At 45.2% G+C, this 13,348-nt stretch overlaps 1 protein-coding gene across 1 annotated transcript in view; it reads right to left on the bottom strand.

Moving 5' to 3' along the window:
• Nucleotides 1-13,348, bottom strand: part of LOC120060898 (retinoic acid receptor alpha) — a 214,618-nt gene that overhangs the window by 140,422 nt on the left and 60,848 nt on the right. Inside the window, exon 2 of the mRNA XM_039010321.1 lies at nt 8,486-8,590. The gene's annotated coding sequence lies outside the window, so the exon portion shown is untranslated. The remainder of the gene's footprint in view (nt 1-8,485; nt 8,591-13,348) is intronic.

Genomic DNA, 13,348 nt, shown 5'->3' with positions numbered 1-13,348 from the left:
GTAGAGGGAAAGATGTCAGACCCCGAGAAGCCAATCAAAAGGGAAAACTGCCAAACGTGTACCCAGTACCCACCGTAGCAGACAGGCATACAGACAGACACATGCTACTACACCGTTACAAAGTAAACCAGCTAAATTAAATCCCCAATATTAAGCCGCTACATGAACTGAAATTACTACCGATCTCCTAAACGAGGGCAAACAAGTCAAGCAGAATGAAGATATGCGACACCTACAACTAAAAAAAGTTCAGGTCACAGATATCTCTCCATCTCAGGACCTCTAATAGCGGATATCGTAGCCGGTCTTTTCTAGCATAAACCTTCAACCGAGCCAGGAGATTGTATTAGCCTCGTGACTCCTCTCCTTTACCGTGTGTGTTAGCATGCATGTCGGTCTGCTGTGTGATTCTGCACGCGTGTCCCTCTTCCTCCACTCAGAGAGGAATGAAGTGATGGTGACACACCTATCCTCCTCCTTTCTCCACTCAGCACAGCCACCACCAACTGTACTAGGATTAGAGCACTCCATCAGAGAGCTTGCAACTTCCCAGATATCAGATGGCTGCAGCCTGGAGCTCTTCATCTCATCTGGGACTGGAATATCAGTTCCTCCCACAACTGGATGAAGGGAAGGGGCCATCTAGGAGTAAAGCATCACTCACCTGCTCTGATGACCATGTGTGTTATTGTAAGTGAGGCCATCTAGAAGACTAAAACTACACAAGTTAGAAACATTCGAAACATTCGGTGCAAAAATTGGTTAACAGCAGGGGTTGGAACAGAACTGTATTTACATTTTTTAAGGAACAGAATCAAAACCGGGAACAAAAGTGAACTATACTGTTCTGGAACAGAACCATTATTTTAAAAGCATGGGAGCCAGTTTATAACGTTATTTTACATTCCGGGATTATAATGGTTTTGTCACACAAAAAAACACAATGTGCCTATTCAAAGCCCTTAGTCACTAAGAAACTTATTCCGGTGTCTGCCTGCCAGCCGAATATGTTTACCACTATGTGTGCATGTATAGACTACCTGCCCCTCCCCACCATAGTCTACTACGGACGTTACAAGCGTGATTCAGAATAGGGAGAGATATTTTTTATTTGAGAAGAATGGATTAACTTTTCAACGCTAGTTAAGGACAATATAGTTATCACATTTCACATTGAATGAATGGACTACAAAAAAGGTAAGACGTGTTTTTAATTGTAATTCTGGTGCCATTCTGCAAACACACAAGCTTGTTAGCTAGCTAGTTTTGGTCCTACATTAAGCCAACTCTCTGAAGTTCAAATACAGTGGGGCAAAAAAGTATTTAGTCAGCCACCAATTGTGCAAGTTCTCCCACTTAAAAAGATGAGAGGCCTGTAATTTTCATCATAGGTACACTTCAACTATGACAGACAAAATGAGAAAAAAAAAATCCAGAAAATCACATTGTAGGATTTTTTATGAATTTATTTGCAAATTATGGTGGAAAATAAGTATTTGGTCACCTACAAACAAGCAAGATTTCTGGCTCTCACAAACCTGTAACTTCTTCTTTAAGAGGCTCCTCTGTCCTCCACTCGTTACCTCTATTAATGGCACCTGTTTGAACTTGTTATCAGTATAAAAGACACCTGTCCACAACCTCAAACATTCACACTCCAAACTCCACTATGGCCAAGACCAAAGAGCTGTCAAAGGACACCAGAAACAAAATTGTAGACCTGCACCAGGCTGGGAAGACTGAATCTGCAATAGGTAAGCAGCTTGGTTTGAAGAAATCAACTGTGGGAGCAATTATTAGGAAATGGAAGACATACAAGACCACTGATAATCTCCCTCGATCTGGGGCTCCACGCAAGATCTCACCCCGTGGGGTCAAAATGATCACAAGAACGGTGAGCAAAAATCCCAGAACCACACAGGGGGACCTAGTGAATGACCTGCAGAGAGCTGGGACCAAAGTAACAAAGCCTACCATCAGTAACACACTACGCCGCCAGGGACTCAAATCCTGCAGTGCCAGACGTGTCCCCCTGCTTAAGCCAGTACATGTCCAGGCCCGTCTGAAGTTTGCTAGAGAGCATTTGGATGATCCAGAAGAAGATTGGGAGAATGTCATATGGTCAGATGAAACCAAAATATAACTTTTTGGTAAAAACTCAACTCGTCGTGTTTGGAGGACAAAGAATGTTGAGTTGCATCCAAAGAACACCATACCTACTGTGAAGCATGGGGGTGGAAACATCATGCTTTGGGGCTGTTTTTCTGCAAAGGGACCAGGATGACTGATCCGTGTAAAGGAAAGAATGAATGGGGCCATGTATCGTGAGATTTTGAGTGAAAACCTCCTTCCATCAGCAAGGGCATTGAAGATGAAACGTGGCTGGGTCTTTCAGCATGTCAATGATCCCAAACACACCGCCCGGGCAACGAAGGAGTGGCTTCGTAAGAAGCATTTCAAGGTCCTGGAGTGGCCTAGCCAGTCTCCAGATCTCAACCCCATAGAAAATCTTTGGAGGGAGTTGAAAGTCCGTGTTGCCCAGCAACAGCCCCAAAACATCACTGCTCTAGAGGAGATCTGCATGGAGGAATGGGCCAAAATACCAGCAACAGTGTGTGAAAACCTTGTGAAAACTTACAGAAAACGTTTGACCTCTGTCATTGCCAACAAAGGGTATATAACAAAGTATTGAGAAACTTTTGTTATTGACCAAATACTTATTTTCCACCAAAATTTGCAAATAAATTCATAAAAAATCCTACAATGTGATTTTCAGGATTTTTTTTTCTCATTTTGTCTGTCATAGTTGAAGTGTACCTATGATGAAAATTACAGGCCTCTCTCCTCTTTTTAAGTGGGAGAACTTGCACAATTGGTGGCTGACTAAATACTTTTTTGCCCCACTGTACATTCAAAGTCAATTCGTAGGTATAATTCTGTGGGCCTAATTCAGATAATGAATGTCATCACAAGATGGCCAGCGCTTCAAGCCAAGCCTCCTCCACCCTCTCTCCCAATCCGCAAAATTTCAGTCACATCTCACACCCTACACTTGTCTGTCCAATGCATGTATGCATGTCCAATGCACACTTCATAGCAAGCTGCTCCATCTGCACTGATTGGTGAAGTAATTTAAATTTCAAGGTAAATGTTTAAAAAAAGTTTGTTTCAAAAGGAACGATAAACAGCTGCTTTTTTGGGGGTTCGAACCAGTTTTGCTGGTCGGAACATTTGAACGAAACGAAGGAGAAAAAAATATGGTTTTGTTCAGAATGAAATAATTGGGAAATAATTTTGGTTCCAAACCATGGTTAAAAGATAAATGATTTTGGGGATTTTCCTGATCACTTGACTCTATAGTTGAATGTTTTTCCTCTATGGTGTGCAAAGTTAAATGAACTAGCCTAAAAATTACACATGCTATTTCATCTGGTCTTCCTAAGACGACGTAGGCCTACTAAACATGGACGAAAGGTATTTACCAATATAGACAGAGATGAAGAACACAACACAACCTTAGTGGGTTGTTTTGCAGTGCTTGTGAGTAGATTACAACAGAGATCAAATGAATAGGCAAGCATGGGCACATATGTTTCCAGTCATTTCTCATGGCATATGGATGGGACAATGACAGAGTGAGAGAGAGCAAAGACAGAAAAGTGCGAGAGAGGAGAAACGAGCGAGAGAAGAGCGTGAAAGCAGGAAAAATGAGGCAGAGAGAACAGTAAAACAAAGAATCATTCCTAAAATTAAACAGCTTGGACGGCTCCCTGAGATGAAAAAAAAAAAAAAGGTACAAAGCGCGATGGTGATCAAATACAGTACTGACCTCATTTCTATCTGGCGCAGACAGGAAGGAAGCGGAAAAAAAGATCCAAATGTGACATTTGAGAGGGATCTGAAAAATCGGGGAAGACAATGTATTCTGCCATAACGAATAAGAATCGTGTCAGTGTGGGGGGTTAGGCAACGACAACAACATGGGCTTAGATTTCATGTCCTGAATAAAAGTGTGTATGAGAGTGTCTCGCTCTCAGATCATGAGGCCTGCTACCTCACGCAGTGTCCTCACACACAACTATTATACTGCAAAGCTTTTTAAAAAAGGGCTCCTATTTGAGAATGAGTGACCAGAACATTGTTTGCAATCACTACTGCCGAGTTCTATTTCTTCCCCTTACTTTTGGGGGTTTGGGAGGGGTATTTTTTAGCAACCTACTGACAAAACTATTCTCATACATGCATTATGTTGGCGCAAAGATGTCAGAGGAAGACGGTAACGCACAACTTCAAAACAAGCGTTTTCGGGGAGGTAAACAGGTTGACCCCCCAATGTCATTTTGAACACTTTTGACACCAGCGAGCGACTCCCCATTAGCGCCTTGGCTGAGGCTCCCCCCTCCTCCGCCACCACCCGACCCCGGGGGAACATTCACCAATATAATAATGTATAGCATGGCTGAGGGAGCAAAAAAACAAACATCCAAAGCAAGTGAGGAATCCTTCATCCTTCACTAGTGTCCATTAGATGCACATCCCTCTAGTAATATATAGTGCAATGCATCTTTCACTCCATATTTTATGATGCATATCCTCACCAGAGCCAAAAAGGTAGGATAAAAGAAATTGAAGGAGGGGGGGAAAAAAGGGTTTATTTTCAATGCATGGTCAATAAAGTTCTTCAATTCTAAGCAACAACGCTCCCCGGGACATTGCTCCATTCCACCCGAGCCGGGCAGACTTGTGGGACCACTAAGAACATAACGTCAAAGCCAGAACAGCTTTGCTCAGAGTGGGCCTTGGAGGAAGCTGAATTAGTGGTATGATCTTTGCCCAAAATGCATTTAACTGCCATTTCAGAATACTGAGCAAGCAGTGTGTGTGTGTGTGTGTGTGTGTGTGTGTGTGTGTGTGTGTGTGTGCGTGCACAGTGTGTCGGGAGCCAGCCACAGACTTGCCGGAGTAATCAACAGCTCTCCAGCGGCCAAGATCAACTTCACAGGCAGTCGCCACTCATTTACGAGGCCGTGTCGCCCGCTGTCCGGGCGAGCAATTATTAGTGTTTGTTATTGTCATACTATTTACACTGTTGCCTGAAAATATTTGTTCTTCTCGGCAACGCCAAACACTGTTCATTGATTGGGTGGTGCTTGGAAACTACTGTAGTGTGATATTAACTGTACTGTTGGTCATATTTGCTCAGGATATTGCAGAAGGATATGGCCGTTGTGCAATGTCTCGAGTTAGGAAATTGTCTTCTTAGGGGGCCCCGGTCTTGAGGGCAGGGTGCAGGAAGAGAGTGGGCAGATCCCTGGAGCATTTTGTGATGCGTGTGTGTGTGTATATACTACCCATTTGTTCACTCTGTACTCCAGAGTTCTTTGTAGGAAAGACAACTACCCTTCTATACACTGAGCATACAAAACACGCTCTTTCCATGACATAAACTGACAAGGTGAAAGCTATGATCCCTTATTGATGTCACTTGTTAAATCCACTTCAATCAGTGTAGATGAAGGGGAGGAGACAGGTTAAAGAAGGATTTTTAAGCCTGGAGATAATTGAGACATGGATTGTGTATGTGTACCATTCAGAGGATGCTGCTGGGTTTTCCACGCGCAACGGTTTCCCGTGTGTATCAAGAATGGTCCACCACCCAAAGAACATCCAGTCAACTTGACACAACTGTGAGAAGCATTGGAGTCCTGGTTAAAATAAGGATATAAATGGAATCCTGCTTTTATTTTTCTTCTTACTAGGACTGTGAGCCACACTACTACCACAAGAGAAAATACTAATTCAAGTATTAATCAGATCTGTGCATAGCTCAACGTGGCAGTGGTGAAGAGGGGTGAGGGGGACCCACAGTGCTGCTTAAAAACATTTGTATACGTTGTATACATGTGTTCAGTTGTATTGAGAGGCAGTGAAGACGGCGCTATTTTCCCTGGGCCCCTCCCTCTCCCTCAAGCAGGACGGTCGGAGCTACAGCCAAGCTGAAAGTGATTCCAGAGAGGGAGGGGAGAGATGGTGGGAGTGAAAGAACGAGAGGGAGCCCAGCCATCAGCCCGTGGTTATGGATGAATCTGTCCTGAGGGCCCTGCCCCCACACCCCTCCCCTGTCCCCCTCATCCCCCAACCCATCTGCCCCAGCCCCCACACATCTCCACACAGAGACTGATATAGTACTAAAAAAGAGAGGGAAAGAGGGGGATATATAAAGAGAGAGGGAGAGATACTCTAGTCAGGAATGGAGTAGGTGAGGGAGAGCGGGGGGGTAGAGGGAGATTGATCTCAAACTAAATGGGGAAAAAAAGAGGGGAGAAAAAGGGAAGAAAGAGATCGACAGGCAGCGACTGGGAAAGGACGCCTTTTCCCGCCCTCCATTTGCACAAAACTTTCATTACCACCAATTTAGGCAGGGAGCCATATCTGTGCTGCCATTATGGTTGGCCCACATAAATCAGTCTAATCTTCCTCGCAGGCCCTTAAATTACACCTCCGAGTTGGTTATTAAAATTTGTCACCCGTCTCACAACACGGCGCGGCTGGATATTGGACAGGGGCCCCAGACAAATCTGTTTCAGGGATGGAGAGAGAAAGAGGGAGGCCTAGTCTACCAGCCAGCCCATACCGCCATACCTAACAGGCAGGTAGCGGGAAGAGAAAAATCTGCCGGCTCAGACTGAGCAAATCAAAGTAGCAGGAGGGAGGCCTATCATCTGGTTTGATTTATACACTCCTGTAGATCTGGTTCAGACTTGCTCACAACTCTCTCCCTCACGTACCTATATATAGAGCACCCCCAATTCCCAATTCCATTACCCCCAACACTCAATCAAACCCACACCCAGATAAGACGCATGATGAATGGCCTAATTGAAGGGAGCGCTGGGTAATGTTGCGTCGCTCAGGTTTGGAGGCGAGAGCCGAGGGTGATTAGCCTGTAGGATTTATTGTTATTGCTGCATTATTAAATAATACAGACACGTCTGGGTGGGTTACCACTGGCCCTGTAGGTGGAGGGACTGGCAAGCTCATACAGCAGACGTTTTTCCTATGGATTTCATCTAAATCTTGTAGTCCCACACAGGCAACGGTAGGACACTTGCACTTTAAATGTGTCCGAAAAGAAATACAGTGATCTATAATTCATGCCCATGAGATTTCGGCTTTACCCGCTCCTACCCCCCTCCCAGCTCAGAGAAATGTAGAACATTGTTTTTCCTCGCGTGGAGTCGGCCTCGACAAAATCAAAAGGGGCCGAGGAAAATCCCTGTGGAACGGTGTTCGGAAGGAAATGGGATGATAACACAAAATACTCAAGTCAGAACAGTCTTTCACATGTCAAAGCTTTCGGGCCTCAACAGGAGGGGGGCGAGATCTATGGGTTGGAGCCAGGACTGATTTGCTCACGAGAAGAAAATAAAGACATTTCTCTGTAACCGCAATTACTATGTGATGTGAGTTTAATTAAAGAGGAGATATGTCAACCACGACTGAATTATCAGTGGTAGATGCTTCTGATCATCTTCATTTTAGGCTGTAAATGCTTGTTCTAGTGGTCTAAGTTGATCCTAAATGGGCCACTACTTGTGGCACATGAGGAAGTGATCCCAATTACGCGGAAGCCGAAATGGGATGTACTGGTATTTTATAACGCAGATCTTCTAGCATAGATGGTGATACACACAGGTCCCGTTAAAGAGTTTACACTTTGACGAAACACCCAAAAGGATGTCGAAAATGAAATCTACCTGCGTAGGGTTGTCACAATACAGTACTGCGATACTACAATAGCTGACTTTCCTTGGCAAAAAGGAAAAACAAAAGCAGACTAAACTCTTTGGTCCTTTAAAAAAAAAAAAAAACATACTGTCTGAAAAATGTGCTATAGCTTGGAAAATAAACGTGACTGGGTGACAACACAAGGCTGTTTGTTTCCAACATAAGGACTGTTTTCCCTCAGGGTTTCCCTCAGGAAATGTAGTCCGCTTCATGTTTTGTTTCCTTGCCACGATACCTTTGAGTGTACTGGTATCGCGACAACCCCACTGCATACCATTTCCCAGTACAGGCTGCGACCATGTGCATCGCACGCAATCAGCAGGAGAAAAGAAAAAAAAGCCTCGCCACAGAGTTTACATTTCAAACAAAGAACAGACATTTATAGGGAAATGTACCTGTGCCATTTTCCACCTCAAACACTCCACAGCGATAGTGCAACTTCCTCTCCAAAATGAACACACGGCTGTGCATTTACACACACTCCAATGAGCGTGTGACAGCCCACTACCACATAAATTATAGGGAAGGAGTAAGTAAGCATGTCCACACACACACACACGCAGCAATCAAAAACTCACCACAAGTGAACATTACATAGGGTGTAGCTCGGTCTACCGTTCGGACACAGTGCAGTGTATTGGAGAAGGAGTAATACAGTAGGCTGTAGATGTGAGTGAGCGAGAGTGCGTGTGCCTACCGGTGCTCTCCTCTAATGGCAGTGCTCAGCCTGATGGAGTGGTCTGCTCGCCGGCCAACTATGCTTCCGGGTGGATGCTGGATGGCAGGCGGCATCGATATCCCTCTGTCAGAGAGAAAGAGGGAAGAGCGAGAGAGAGAGACAGGAGAGAAGGGAAAATCAAGAGAGCGAGCAAAAAGAAGTAAAAAAAAAAAAAAAAAAAGAGGGATAGAGGAAGGGAAGTAAAGTAGGAAAGAGAAAGAGAAAGCAAGAGACCGAGAGAGGGACAGAAAGTGGGAGAAAAGGAAAATAACATTAGCTCTAATTAAGTTTATTAGCTGTATCAGTCTGGGAGCCTTTTTACCCCCACCTCTCCTACCCCTAGGCACCCAGACCTCTTTGCCATCCCCCCCACAAATGACAGCCAATTGGGACTGGCTCAGCTGGGAGGGTCAGTCATGACGGGAACACATTACAGCGTCCTCACTCACTATACTACATCTAATTGGGTTTCCTAATGGTCACTCACACTGACAAATGTGGCTACTGTAACGACGTTAGGAGGCGGTGCTTTAAATTCATAGATCGGAGTGGAACGCAGGTTGAGAGACCTACAATGCATTACCAGTCAACGAATGAAGTTTTGTTGTGCAACTACATATGGGTTGTATTCATTAGGGAAACAAGTGTTTATTTTGTACAAGTTCAGGTTGTCACTCCCTGTTTTAGTCCATTTTCCTCCGTTTGGTACGAATGAATATGACCATGGAGTCATGGCTTCAGCCATGTTGTAAAAGCAGTCTTTAATACCGGGAGAGGAGATTCAGTCCCCCGTGTATTGTGTTGTGCCTCCGGGGACAAGCCGGTCCTCCAAAACAAGTGACAGATATGGGATGGAGTGAGAGAGAGAGGGGAAATGGTGATGGGTGGGAAAACAGAATAAGTTAAATGTTTCATCCCTCCCCTGCAATCCTTCCCTCCAGTCTGAAGGCAAGCTGAGCTACTAATGTTCTGGCACAAGAATGTATACGAGTGTGTGTGTGTGTGTGTGTGTGTGTGTGTGTAAATGTATCTTACTACAGTTTGTCTATATGTGTGTGTGTGTGTGTGTGTGTTTTGTTTGCTTGTGTATGACATGCAAACATATGGGTATATGAGTGTACAGTGATTGACCGGTGTGTCTGTGCGAGTGCGCTTGTGTGTGAGATCGACTGATGCGTCTGTACGTATGTGTGTGTGTGATAGAGAAACGGTAGGCCATCATGGCTATCATATCCAGCTATCATATCCCACCAGACAGACAGGTCCCACTGACCGAGCTGGATAATGAGATCCATTATGATTAACATGCCAAAAAGAGCCTGACGCAGAACAAAGACACACACAGAGCAGGAGGGGGTGTGCGTGTGTACACTGAGCACATATGGGTGAGGTAATTGAGAAAAATGGAGTGTGTTTGCCAATGTGTGCCTGTGAGAGCTTCCACTGTTTCAGATGTCAGTCTTTTTCCCCCTCCCTCCCTCCCGAGCTGGCTGCTCCTGCCTCTAGGGGTGCATGCTGTGAGTCATTGTTTTGTTTGCAACCAGCAGGCCTTTTTTGATTTTGCTTTTGTAAAAGCAACCGCTTTGAAAGACTTAAAGCGCGATGCATGTGCTACAGCTAACGCCGATCAGCCCAACAGACAGAGCAAAAGGTAGTGTTCCTACTGCATCTCAAATGAAGACGGACTGGTAGCCCAGTAGAACGTGTCGGAACTGGAGAGTGATTAGTTCAATGTTATCAGTTAGAGGGTTTTGTTTGTTTGTTAGCTGAGAACTGAGGCAGCTGTTAAAACACACTGTAGACACTGCTTTATTACAACCTTTGGCTCTGGGAATGAAGATTGGCTTCTTATTGACTCGCCAGGCATTCTCATAGGCTAGCTATGCATTCACTGGTTGTTGACGCAAACACAACAACGCATAATGAATGAAGGCTCAGGCCAGATATGATTTATGTAACCTGGCAGTGCAGGATTTGGAGAGAGAAAGAACGTTAAAAAGTCATTGTTGTTTTACGATTTGTTTCTTTTATGAGGCTGCAGCGGCCTAATCATCCAACGGTCGAATCAGATAACTCCCTTTTCCTCACACGCGCGCACGCATACACACAGTCATTTGGTGGGAAACAATGGAGGGACTCTTGAAGCTGGGGTTTATGGACTATTCAAATGATGCCAGCTCAATTAGAGGCCCAAATGCCAAGGAGCAGAGAAAGGCCCTCTTCAGCTAGAGAGACTGACTGGGGAACAATGAGGACACTTGACTTCAGGGAGCACCGGGTGGACATAAGGGATATCGAGAGAGTGATAGAGAAAGAAAAGATGAAGGGAAGAATGATAAATACAGCGGGAGATGAAGGGGGGGCTAGGCAGTGGGCACAGTGGGACAGGAAAGCAAACACATTGGACATATGCCCGCCAGAAACAGACCCGGGTAGTGGACTGTGAAGGCCCCTCATGCGAGCCTGCCTCTGGTCAGATACAGATACACCCCCTCCTCAGACACACACACACGTATTTCTATCACTAAATGAGATTAGCGCTACTGCTATTCCAGCCAGCATGCAGTCATCCATCCTTGATACTCCCTGGGGAGGGAACGGACGGACACACAAAGGGCCATGTCCAACTCCCCGTCCACAGTCTTCATATAGTGACCTTGATCCTTAAGGCCACTATTGACCACACAGAGAATACGACAAACACAGAAAAATACACACACTCAATTAACCCAACTAGTCCAATTCAGTCCAGATAACAAGCAACACTACACTGAACTGAAGTGTCAAAACAGGCCAAAGAGCCCAATGAAGATCAGATAGGTCCATTTTTAAAAATGTATTTTGAAGATGGTTAATTCCAGTTGATACTGCCCACACCACCAGGGGAACAATGACAACATTGATCCTTGGGTCTCAGACAAAAGTACTAATGTCCTCTTACAGTAAATATTTATCCTCAGCCAAACCTCCAAATTGGGTTCAACAATACCTCAGTAAACTTTGATGAGTCGAACGCTCCTCTGCGCTGCCAAGGGCAATCACCGCGCAGCCCAGGTGGTTCTCGTTGACACGACAAACTCCTCGGCGGAGCGCCGTGCCAGAGGAAGTTGGCTCGTCCGCGGTACATTTATCGCACTAGCAAGCACCGCCAAGTTAGCTGAGGCCTTTCAATTCAACACCCGTTTTGGTCTCTTCGCTCTGGCTCGAGGAGCCTTTCAGCAGCCAGTTATCCAGCTGCCTCAGAGCAGCTGGGAGCCTTAGGAGCAGCATTGGGGGAGAGGATCCCATCCAAAGGCACAATTAAAGACAACCTTTTCTATTAGCCTAGCCTACTAGAGCCTAATTTGGGCTGTGTTATGGGTCCTTTCCCTATATAATATCATCTGGGGATAATAGGGGGCTCAGCTTCCCTCCACTGTAGAGGACATCCTCTTTAATGTAGAGGATATTGGATAATAGAAGCTCTTCATGCTGCAAGAGCTGTGGAGATGGTCCTTCATGGGACCAGCATGGCATGTCATCAAAAAGTGTCATGGCAGGAGTGCTCATCTAGGATAAGATTGCCCGTCTATATAATTTTATTCATTCTGATTTTTAAAAAAGGGAGAAAAAAAATACGATCCCAGGTGTTTAGTGTCATTGTTCAATGGGGATGAGCGCCCCCTACTGCCCATCTCTTCAACAGCAACTCATCTATTGGGGAGGTTCATCTTCTTTGTTTTGAATAGATCTTTCGCTGCCATTCTGTGTACAACCGTGTTGCCAATCTTCCCAAGCCATCTTGTCACAAGAGGACCACAATGGGAAATAAGTCCCAGACTTTTCCTCACGTACATGTCTTTTTCAAGTTGTGGCTTGTTTTTAAAATGGTCAAATTAATAAACTAAAAAAGGGAAGCCCCCAATTGAAGAAGTACCTGTCGGGCTGTATATGAAGATGAATTATTCTCCATATAATTTGCACCCCAATTTATGCAAACCAGCCTGTGCACCTATCTCCCTCCTTAGCTAGGCTAACTAATCAGCGGAGGGATTCATCATAATCTTGGCTGTGTGTGAGGTAATTTGGGCTGTGTTATTGCCTCTCCTCTCACTGTGTGTCAGTGTTAATAGTGCAGACCCAGTGGGGCGCTGTGGAGCGGGAGAGGGAGAGCCCCAGGCTAGCCCATTAAAGGAAGGCCTTCCCATTTAGACAGGCACAGCACTGCTGAATGTGGGACAGGGACAAGGAGGAGCGCTCATCTTCCTCCTCACTGCTTTGTATTGTTCACGATGAGCTCCGCAAACATGGAAACAAAAAGCATCTATCCGACCACAACCGAGACGTATCCCTGAATCTCTTCTTTAAGAATGTTCTTTCTTCTAAAATCCCCCCACCGCTACTACACTACTACCCGTCGCCTGACCACTCCTTTCTACTCTCCCGTTTTTTCTACTCTCATCCCTGGACTCTCCTTGTTCTTCCCCCCCCCCCTCCCTCTTGTACCTCATCTACTCTCCTCAGTCTCTCCTCCATCATGGGGCCCACCACTTACTGTAGTATCTCTGACTTAATGCTTGCTCCCGCTGACAATTTATGCATCGGCCGCCAGAGCAAGGCACCTTATGCCCCACTGTACAGCCAACGTTATGGATCGGCCTATAAATAGCCACGTGTCTTGTAAAAGCTTTTCATTACATAGAGACATCGCGCGATCGATATCCGCTAAAATCTAATAGCTAACTGTGCCGGCCCTAAAAACATGTATTTTTGGACGGATAGCAAAGTAGGGTGTGGTTTTTGGCAAAGGACTCTGAGGGGTTTTCTGTTTGAGTGAAATATGAAATAATTATGGTTTGAAGT

The sequence above is a fragment of the Salvelinus namaycush genome, chromosome 16 (assembly GCF_016432855.1).
Source record: "Salvelinus namaycush isolate Seneca chromosome 16, SaNama_1.0, whole genome shotgun sequence".
NCBI lineage: Eukaryota > Metazoa > Chordata > Actinopteri > Salmoniformes > Salmonidae > Salvelinus > Salvelinus namaycush.
The sequence above is the reverse complement of the archived record's forward strand: the minus strand, read 5'-3'. Positions and strand labels throughout refer to the sequence as shown.